Below are 10,594 nucleotides of genomic sequence, written 5' to 3'. Positions count from 1 at the left end.
TTTTGTCTGTGTTGTCTGTCTCTGCTCTCTTGTTGTTACAGTCTCTACCATGGTCTCCTGAAATGCTACAGTAGTCTAAGATATCAGTATGATCAGAGAAAATGTAGATGCTTTTTTAAAGGTTTTAGCTGTATTTTTCTTTCTTGGCACTGGAAGCACACATTTGAACCCAAAACTGTTTTCATGGGCAGCAGGCAGAAGGTCTAATGCAGTAAAATTTGCATTTAGATATAAATAATACATTGGATCTTGAGTGAGAGGAGAAGAGAGGAGAGGAAGCAGACAGAGGCAGGGAGGAAATCAAAGTAGTGAGGAAGTGAAGGCAGGTTTACTTAGCAGGAGACAAGGGTCATTACAGATTTCATTTCTGTCAATGTGCCACCACACGAAAGAGTCACGATATGACGCAGTGTTTCAAACACACTCTAGAGTGAAGCCCACACCACTCAGGACAAAACGCATGTTCTTCGTGTGCTGTTTGTTGTATATTTTCAAAATCAAATCAATGTTACATCCAACAGAGCTGTTTTTAATCATCGTTTTCTCTTTTATTCAAGCTCATTTTTAAAACAACATGACTAACACTTCCATTTAGCTACATTTTGAAAAATACATATATGCATGAACTATGGTAATGCTCTATTGCCATTCTGCCATTGCAATCTTTCTGCATTTTTTTTATCCTCAAAACCAGACCACATCAAAAAACTAATAAAAAAAAGTTGCTACACTGCCTGTTATCGCTTATATTAAGTCACTAAATCAAAAAATTCAAAGCTGTTATCAGGAAGAAGAAAAGAAAAAAGAAATAAAAACCCTATGTGAGTCTAAACCACTGGAGATCAGAAGAATTAAACAGTTCATTTACATTTGCATGAAAATCAGATTAATCCAATGAACTATAAAAATGTATTTCTCTTCTTAAACTGCGCTAAAATGATAAACTGTAGTTTTAATGATTATTGGACCACAAGAGGTCTGAATCAGATCAGCTTATCTTTATCGGCTGAAAATGAAAACAGTATATTTAATTTCTGTAAATGTAAATAGTCTCCTTCTAAAATGCTCATGCTATTTTTTCAGTTAAGTATTTTTATTTTATTTTGCATTGCATTTAACACAAAGTTGCATCATCTTGTGTTGCATCATCAACTCACAGTTTCAGACAATATGCAAACTTGCCCACGTGACTGCAATTAAACTGTAAAATTTAATTTTAGGAAAGACCTTCAAGACCTTGGCAAACCCTTTCCCTAAGGCTCTAAAGAGCAAGTTTGAGCTATTAACACTTATAAAGATTACACCAGCTAAGAGCATTAAATATTGAGTAGAAACAAGGAAATCATTTATTAGACAGATGTTTCAAAAATGCAGCAGCTGTGCAGTGATTTCCAAGAGATTTCCCTTCGATTCAACACAACAAAAACAAATAAAGAAAATGGCCTCAGTTATATCATGTCCTGGGGTTCAGTAAGAGTTTGTAAACATGATATTTAGCCCAGTTAACTGGATCATGCATCCTCCGGCACAGCTTTGTGATTTTCACTGAGCATCACAGCAAGAAAATTCACAAGTGCATCCACTCGATTCTTACTCCTTCACAACACAATCAATAGATTACTACAGATGCTAGTAGGAGAAAGAGAGAATCAAAGCTGGAAATGAAAGCCTACCTTGCGGGGCTGAAAGTCATATTTCACGCAGTGCTGGAAGCCTTTTCCTTTTGACTTCAATGATGTCACAATCAAGCAATTCCCCACAAAATGTGCAGAGTAGCCGATGCCTTTGCTTGTGCGGAAACTGAAATTGAGAATCAATAAGTACATAGAATATACAGCAATTCATAACACTTTTATGTGATGTATATGAAATATCCTCTCTTAAAAGGTGTTCACCCAAAAATTTTAATTAGCTTGTGATTTACTCACAATCAAAGCATCCTAGGTGTATATGACTTTCTTCTTTTAGACGAATCCAATCGGAGTTATATAAAAAAAATTGTCCTGGCTCTTCCAAGCGTCATTACAGTGGATAGGTTTTTCTGTTAAACAGTCTAAAAGATGTCAAATAAAGAGCGCGCATCCATAATAAAATGTGCCTCACACAGCTCCGGGGGATGAATAAAGGCCTCCTGTAGCGAATCCATGCGTTTTTGTAAGAAAAATATCCATATTTCAAATGTAATAAAAGTGTTTATTACGTTTGAAATATGGATATTTTTCTTACAAAAAATGCATGGATTTGCTACAGGAGGCCTTTATTCATCCCCCGGAGCTGTGTGAGGCACATTTTATTATGGATGCGCTCACTTTATTTCACATCTTTTGGACTGTTTAACAGAAACACCCACCCACTGTAATGATAACGCTTGGAAGAGCCAGGACAATTTTTTTTATATAACTCCGATTGGATTTGTCTGAAAGAAGAAAGTTATATACACATAGGATGCCTCAAGGGTGAGTAAATCAAAGGCTAATTTTCATTTTTGGGTGAACTAACCCTTTAACATTCCCTTTTTGAAAAAAAGCTTAAACCAGCCAAAGGCATGAACCTGTGAAGCCCAGTTTAGAGCTAGAAAAAACAAACAAACAAAGAACACTTTAAACTAGTTTACAGTTGGTTTGCCAGTTTTAGCTGGAGTTGTAGCAAATTTTTTAATAGGGATTTTGGGCACTTTGGCTCCGACCAACTAAACCAGCATAAATGCCAAGTTCTGTCATGAAACTCTAGATGGCACAGGCTGATGGGTCATTAACGCAAAGATGGGTCATATTCACAAACTCTTGGCACAAGCTGATTGGTTCATGTTGCATACACAGCCAGTGAGCTTGCTGCTTTACATCTAAATGGCTGGTAAGCATTCACTAGTTTCTCTGAAACCCTCTACCTTCCCCAGCTCCACCTGTATAGATCTGCTACGAGTTACAGTGCACAGCATAAATGAGTACACCCCCTCTAAAACTTAACAAATTCAGCAATTACTTTACTTAGAAGACATGTTAGGGTTCTTTGGAGATGTAATGTTCCAACAAGCCTGCTTGATCAATTACCAAAGAAGAATGCCAAAATTATTCAGCAAAATAAGATTTCCTTATCAAAGTGATAAAATTGTGTATTGAAAGTATAGGTTTAAGGCTATTTTTGATCAACAGGTAAGTATATTGAACCAAAACTTTTAAAGACAAGTAATTTCCTGACAATTAAAAGTGTTAAATAGCACACTGACTCATACTCAGACTTAATGCTGGCAGCAGTGGAACCACTTGGGAGAGAACTGCCAGGTGACTTATTTATTAGCATAAAAGAGGACAATGGTACAAGAGGAATACCAAATTATTGTTTTAAGTGTGAAAATATAGCAGAAGTAGCACCAACATTCAAAAACAATGGACTTGTGATAAGGCTCCTGAAATAATCAGGTCTTCACTTTAAGTTTTAATTTAGTGATGAGTGAATTTTTGCTAGAAAAAGAGCAGGACAAATAACATGCAAGTGTCTCAGAGCCGGCAAAAGCTATGAAAAGAGTGACATCTCACAGAGTATGACGCAGCCTGCAGAAGTGACATGCATGGTTGTTGTCACCACTAGAATTACCTACTGTAGCCAAAGCTAAATAAACTAATTTAACCTCTTCCAGAGCACATATTTACAAAATAGAGTCTTCTGGGAATCCATACTCTGGTCTCAAGAGCCCAATTCAATCATTTCGGATCCAAAAGCATCCAAAATGTTCTGGTGTTGCTAGAGGAGGAGTACAGTGAGAAGTGCTTGGTACCCACAGTGACGTTCTACTTTACTTAGAAGACATGTTAGGGTTCTTTGGAGATGTAATGTTCCAACAAGCCTGCTTGATCAATTACCAAAGAAGAATGCCAAAATTATTCAGCAAAATAAGATTTCCTTATCAAAGTGATAAAATTGTGTGTTGAAAGTATAGGTTTAAGGCTATTTTTGATCAACAGGTAAGTATATTGAACCAAAACTTTCAAGAACATGTAAGAAATGTTTTTTTTGATAAACATCTAGCCCATCTAACAAATCACTTCAAGCTAATATCAGAGGCGAATGCCTTAAAATATCTCTACAAAAAAGCCCAAGGCTGTTAAAAAAATGGATGTTGTCCTTCTTTCTCTCTCTCAAAACACACTCACTCCTTCTCCCTTGAGGACCATCTTCCCTCGCTCCTGGAATCCTGGCCAATAAACACGCGTCTGCGCTATTGATCTGAGCTCTAATTACCCACAAGTCTCTACATATGATGCTAGTTTTGCCTGGCTGACATTAAAAGCCCAAATAAATGTCTATTTCCACCCTAGTGTCCCTCTGCAGAGATTTTCCAGTGATTCCAGAACACTCTGCCTTGGGTTCAAACACCTATTGGTTTAATCAGCAGAATCTGACCTAATTCCCTTTTATGCTTGCATAATCCACCACATCATCAAAAAACTAAATCCTCTAACAAAGCTCATTATATAAGTGGCACAGCAGCCAGAACTCTCTCTCTCTCTCTCTCTCTCTGTTAAATGCTAAAACAAAGCCACTCAGTTTAATTTACTTACAGAAGCAGGCCCTGAAGGTCATTTTCTTTTCTGCTAAGCAAGTATTATTTAAGAGTTGACAAAGTTATATATAACCGCATTAAGGCGTAGGCTGTGAATGTAGTCACCAGTAAAGGTAGGGTTTGTCTTTATCCACATTGATGTTGTTCAGAGGATCCATGCGGAACCAGGTGTTGAGGGTAAAGCCGTTCTGATAAGGCCATTTAGCGATGGGAGGCAATGCAATGGCCTGGCAGAAAACAGAGAGCAAACATAGAGTTATTGTTCCCAATATACATATAGCCAGCAAAACAAATATACTGTATATAGAACGGCTTTCTCTGTAATGAAATTACAGTAGGAATGAACAAGTGCCATATTAGTTATTGGCCAATATCAGAAAAAAATTATTTATCTGTATTGCTTGAAATTTGATATACTGCGTATATATATATATATATATATATGGCATGTGCACTTATATATATATATATATATATATATATATATATATATATATATATATATATATATATATATATATATATATATATATATACTGTACACATTGTTTAATATTTAAAACATTAAATAATATATAAGTCAGTAAGCTTTTTTTTAAGAAATTAATACTTTAATCAGCAAGGACATATTTAATTGATTAAAAGTGACAATGAAAACTTAAAATAAATGCTGTTCTTTTTAATTTTATATTCATTAAAAAAATGTCTCATGGTTTCCACAAAAATATTAAACAGCATGACTTTTTTCAGCATGACAGTATTACTTTTCTTAACACTGATAATAATAAGAAATGTTTCTAATTATTCTAAATAGGCATATTAGAATGATTTCTGATAGATCACTTAAGACTGAAGTAACGGCTGCTGAAAATCCAGCTTTGCCTTCACAATTAAAATAATTTTAAAATTTTATTTACACAAAGCTTTATAGTGATTTAATATTGGCTATTTTTCAGTTAACCGTATTGTGAAAATAACAGTTTAAAAACAACATTTAATTTAACTTCACAACATCTTAAATATGCAAAAAAAATAGGCTACGAATGGGGTCACTCACAGCTGCACTTCGGCCAGGAAAGTTAAAGAAAGTGTCTGGTCCATGTCTCTGTGCCATTTGAGTGAGAACTGAGAGCAGTTTGACTGCATGTCTTGGCTGTGGAAGACAGAAGTACGTGAGAGGTAAGACAAGTAACTTAAGGAAAAAAACAAATAACCATAACGAAAATCCCACAGGACCTTCTCAGCAAGAACTTCTGAAATCAGCTTTAAATTTTGCCTCACTAAATCAGTTCTGATTAGACTTGTGCCGGTATTCGGTAATGCGATATATCACGGTAATGAATATGCACGATACTGCTACCGTGGGCACTTCTAAATACCGTGAATAATTCTATATTACAAATTATTCCGAATTTTGAATTCATCTTAAGAATACTTTTCCCATCAACTGGTCAAAATGCACAACACCGCTGTATGCTGCGTGAAAGACTCGTGCGCACTCTGATGTAAACAAGCGTGGATGAGAAGCACATGGCGGAACATGTGAGAGACGCTCTGGATGAAAGCTTACTTTCACTCTCTAACAGCAGATGGCGCTACACTGCAGAAATGCTGCCATTACCCCGGAAACCCTGTAAACAAAGTAGCTGCACTACTTTCTGTTTCTGAATCATGTTTAAATGATTTAAACAGCCATTCAGATTTGTGTATTTGCTATGATGTTCATCACAGTGCCAAATACTTAAATATTTAGACTTAATAGGCTATTTATTTTAAAATTTTAATCTGGACTACAACATGCCCTAGATATTGTTTGAAAGTGTTTTGATTCTTTATTGTTCGGTCACACTTTACATTAGGGCTTCATTAGTTAACATTAGTTAATTCATTAGTTAACATAAACTGTCAATGAAAAATTCTTCTGAACATTCATTAATCTTAGGTATTCCAATATTTAATAACAGGTTGTTAAAATCGAAAGTTGCAACTGTGTTATTTAATGAGCTAACATGAACTAAGACTTGTATTTTTTAAACAAAGATTAATAACTTCTGTAGCAAATGTAGCTATCGCTCATTGTGAATGTTAATGCATTAACTAAGGTTAACTAATGAGGTCTTATTGTAAAGTGATACCTATTGGTCTTTATAGTTCTTTTGCACTTTAATGTGTGTAAAACTTTTAACTTTATAAGTTTTTCTGTATTGCTTTATTGCATTTAAATGTTCAGTTACTTTTGTTATAAGAAAAAAGTTATTAAACCTGTTATACTGTATTATGACAGCACTTTTTAAAAATATCGTGATAAAAGCATTAGCAATGAATCGCAACATGAAAATTTGATACCAGCATATCCCTAGTTCTGATTTAAGAACGTCGATCCAATCTGTCGTATTCTCACCTCTTTTGGCAAGCTAAAACACATGCTGATCAAAACATTCCATTTTCACGTCTCATAACTAATTGTTTCATTAAAGCCCAAGTATCTCTTTTTTCTCCCCAGAGGGGTACTTCACTCTATCCAAAAACTGAAAACTATTGTGATAACATCCTCACTGTAGCGTCCGCCAGCACTCGATGTTCTGTCAATATCCCTCACTTGAGAGAACGGCGAATCGATACCTGGGCAGTCCTGATCTGTTCTGCGGTTGATTGCTCCAGAGCTCTGAAAAGGCTCAACGATCTCCAAAAGCGGTGAAGCTAACAACCCCTTGGAGCCCCAGAGCCCTACATGAGTTTTCACTCATTTTCAGTGACTTACCCACAATCCTCCTTCTCCTCTCAGCATGCTGAAGAGCAATTTGAGTTCTTTGACGGTGATACTGTAGCTGGCCAGAACTCCCAGCATATCCACCAGCAAGTCTGTGCATCATGGGGAAAAAAACATAAATATACAGACAGAGAGGCGTTAGATCTGGATGAACTGAAGTGGGAAGAGTGTGCATGTAAACAGATTACCCCGGAGCACAGGTGTGTGTGCAACATACACAAGACATCGTATCATAACACAGTGCAAAATAGCAATTTCACAGTAAGACATGTGAGAGGATCAAACCGCGGCAAACAGACCCCCAGAATGCACCTTCCCCAAGTGCGATGGCATATTTCGGCAGCCCCTTGGGGAACTTCCATTTTTCAATATAACTTAGTTAAACATAAAAAGGTTTCAATTAACTGTTTAAATTGAAAACATTTTTTTTAAATGAAACAGACTGATCAAAATGGAATGTACATAGTACAATGTTTAAAATTGAATTAAATAACAAATAATAAATTAAAACAATATATCTATCTAGCTAAACCTTGCCATCAAAGGAATACATTTTATTATAATATACGTGTGTGTGAGTGTGTGTGATATTTATTATATTTTCTTTATTATTATATATAATAACTATCATTCAGATATTATGGCAGATATTAAGACTGAAGGCTGAAGTAATGGCTGCTAAAAATAAAGCTATCGTTAGAATAAAACACTTTTTAAAATATATTAAAATTAAAAAACTATCTAAATTGTAATAATATTTCACAATATTACTGTTTTCACGGCATTTTTTAATCAAATAAATGCAGCCCTGGCAAACCATTAGAGAAAAATCTTAATTACTCCAACCTTTTGACAGACAGACAGACAGTATATACACACACACACACACACACACACACACGTTTGTTTCTGTTTCTGTGAATTGTGGGGCCTTTCTATAGACTTCTATTACTTTTATACTGACCAAACAATATTTTTTGTCCCCTAACCCAACACTAACCCTAAACCTACTCCTTACAGGAAACATTGTTTTGCATTGTTACACTTTCAGATAAACATCATTTACTATTTTTAATAATTTTTTTTCCCTCGTGGGGACCGCAGACCCGTCCCCACAATGTCAAAAATGTGAGGCTTTACTATCACTATCATCATCACATTTGGTCACCACAATGTAGCATAAACAAGTACACACACACACACACACACACACACATATACAAACAGCGCCTACAGTTGACTCTTTCAATTCAGGTTAAACACTCAGTGCTGCAAGGACGACATGAGAAGTTATGCTAATTAATGCCATTTTACACTTTAATTTCGAGTTTCATCAAGACTGCTGCTTCCATAAGGCAGCCTCTGCTTCTTAGAGGATTGTGATTGTGAAAAAAAATTATTTAATGTATGCAGACAGAGGAACATGTTGGCCTTGAATTACAGATGGAATGAATCAAAAAACATTCTTCTTCATTCATAAACGGTAACTAAAATTTAATATTGCTCTAAACTGCCACTCAATCTCATTACTAGACGGTGCAACTAATGAGATTTTTCTCTCGGTTTCTCTTCTGCTTTAGCCTGATGAATTCCACTGCTGAGAAGATTGCAGTTTAATCCACATTTCTTTCACAGCAATTCGCACCGCTCTCTGGCGTAAAAAAAAATGGAAATTTGGAAAAAATGGAAACCGTTGCCCATATCTTGCACGCGCTGTTCAAAGCAGAGCGTTATCTTTGACCTTTTATGCAAAAAAGTAAACAACAAGCATGATTTAATATGCAATAAGGTTCAAATAAATCTGCTTTTGCAGCTTGATTTAAAATCTTAACCTAAAATACTACACAGGTGAACTTCACAGCCAATGATCAACATGCATGCTTGTGGTATGGAAATATTGTTGATTGCTACTTCTTTTGGAGTTCAATTTAAAACAGTCATTATTTACTCACATTTCAAATAAAAAATGAATAAATAAAAATATAAAAAAGTTCATATTAAAATCTAAAATAAATAAATAAAACGTAAAAAAAAATATCAAAGAAAGAAAGAAAGAAAGAACAAAAATGTATTCTTTTTTATTTTAAGGTTACATTTTTTTTAATTGAATTAAAAATAAATAAATACTTTTTTATTTTAAAAATTATGCATGTTTATGGTATGGAAATGTTTTGATTACTTATTCTTTTGTAGTTGAATAGCTAAAAACTGTCATTATTTACTCACACTCGTGTCCAAAATGTGATACTACATATGTGTGATATAGTATATTTACATATATCTTTTTCATACAAAGGCAGTTCATAGTGACCACAGCTGTCAAGCTCCAAAAATAGCAAAACACCATCAAAAGAGCACCATAAAAGTAGTTCTTTTAGTAGGTCTTCGGAAGCCATATAAAATGAAGAGACTGATATTAAAGTAATTTTTCAGTGACAGAATCCTCTTTCTGAAAAAAGACAGCATGACTGTTCTGACTATTCTGCACATCTTTCATTTCAGAGCTGTTTAAACATTTTCTGAATCATTTATAGAGCTTTGGGGAAATAGAAAGAAATGGGTTTTACAAGAGGTCAATTCCAAAACTCTGGAAGAGGGTCAGGTTGAGACCACTCACCTGCGATCATGTCATCCACAGAGCTCATTTTGAGCAATAGCCTCTGAATGAGGCCGACCTCAGTGCTGGTCTGCAGGTTGCGGACACTCTTGCGCAGGATGGCGGTAAACATGCTCCAGATTTCCGCCTGGCATGTGACTTCACAGTGTTCCAGCAGCTCCAACATGCAGATGATGGCCTCTGCATCCTGGATGATGAAGTTCATCTCCAGGTCAAACTCACCACCAACCAGCTGGAGCGGAAGAGAAAGAAAGAGAAGGGAAAAGGACAAGAAAAAAATAGATTAGACTCACTGTAAGTAACAAGAGAGAGTGCTTTTCTTCTAAAGCTTTTAGCGTTTGTTTGACGTCAGACAAACCCAAGTGAACCAATTGTGACAACAAATAGCTTAACTAAACTCAAAGAAACCTTGAAAAAAAAGCAGATGTTTCAACAATCAAATCCTTCTACACTTCCGGTCATAAACAATAACCGTAATCATTTGGGAATTATAAACACCAATCAATATTTGTGTTCCGTGGACTAAGCAAGCATGAAATTGAAGATTTCAAGACTCGTCTCGAGCACATGGGAAGACTTCAGGCACCTTCTTCAGAGAGCAGCGAAGCACACATGTGGAAAATAGACCCCTGCTTCTCGAGGCTTA

General features: G+C 35.5%; 1 pseudogene; it reads right to left on the bottom strand.

The window, feature by feature from the left end:
• Positions 1-10,594, bottom strand: part of LOC107587887 (neurobeachin-like) — a 258,279-nt pseudogene that overhangs the window by 218,326 nt on the left and 29,359 nt on the right.

This window comes from Sinocyclocheilus grahami, unplaced genomic scaffold (genome assembly GCF_001515645.1).
Source record: "Sinocyclocheilus grahami isolate Dianchi unplaced genomic scaffold, SAMN03320097.WGS_v1.1 scaffold6.1, whole genome shotgun sequence".
Classification (NCBI taxonomy): domain Eukaryota; kingdom Metazoa; phylum Chordata; class Actinopteri; order Cypriniformes; family Cyprinidae; genus Sinocyclocheilus; species Sinocyclocheilus grahami.
Note: the sequence above shows the minus strand (reverse complement) of the source record. Positions and strands in the feature narration are given on the sequence as shown.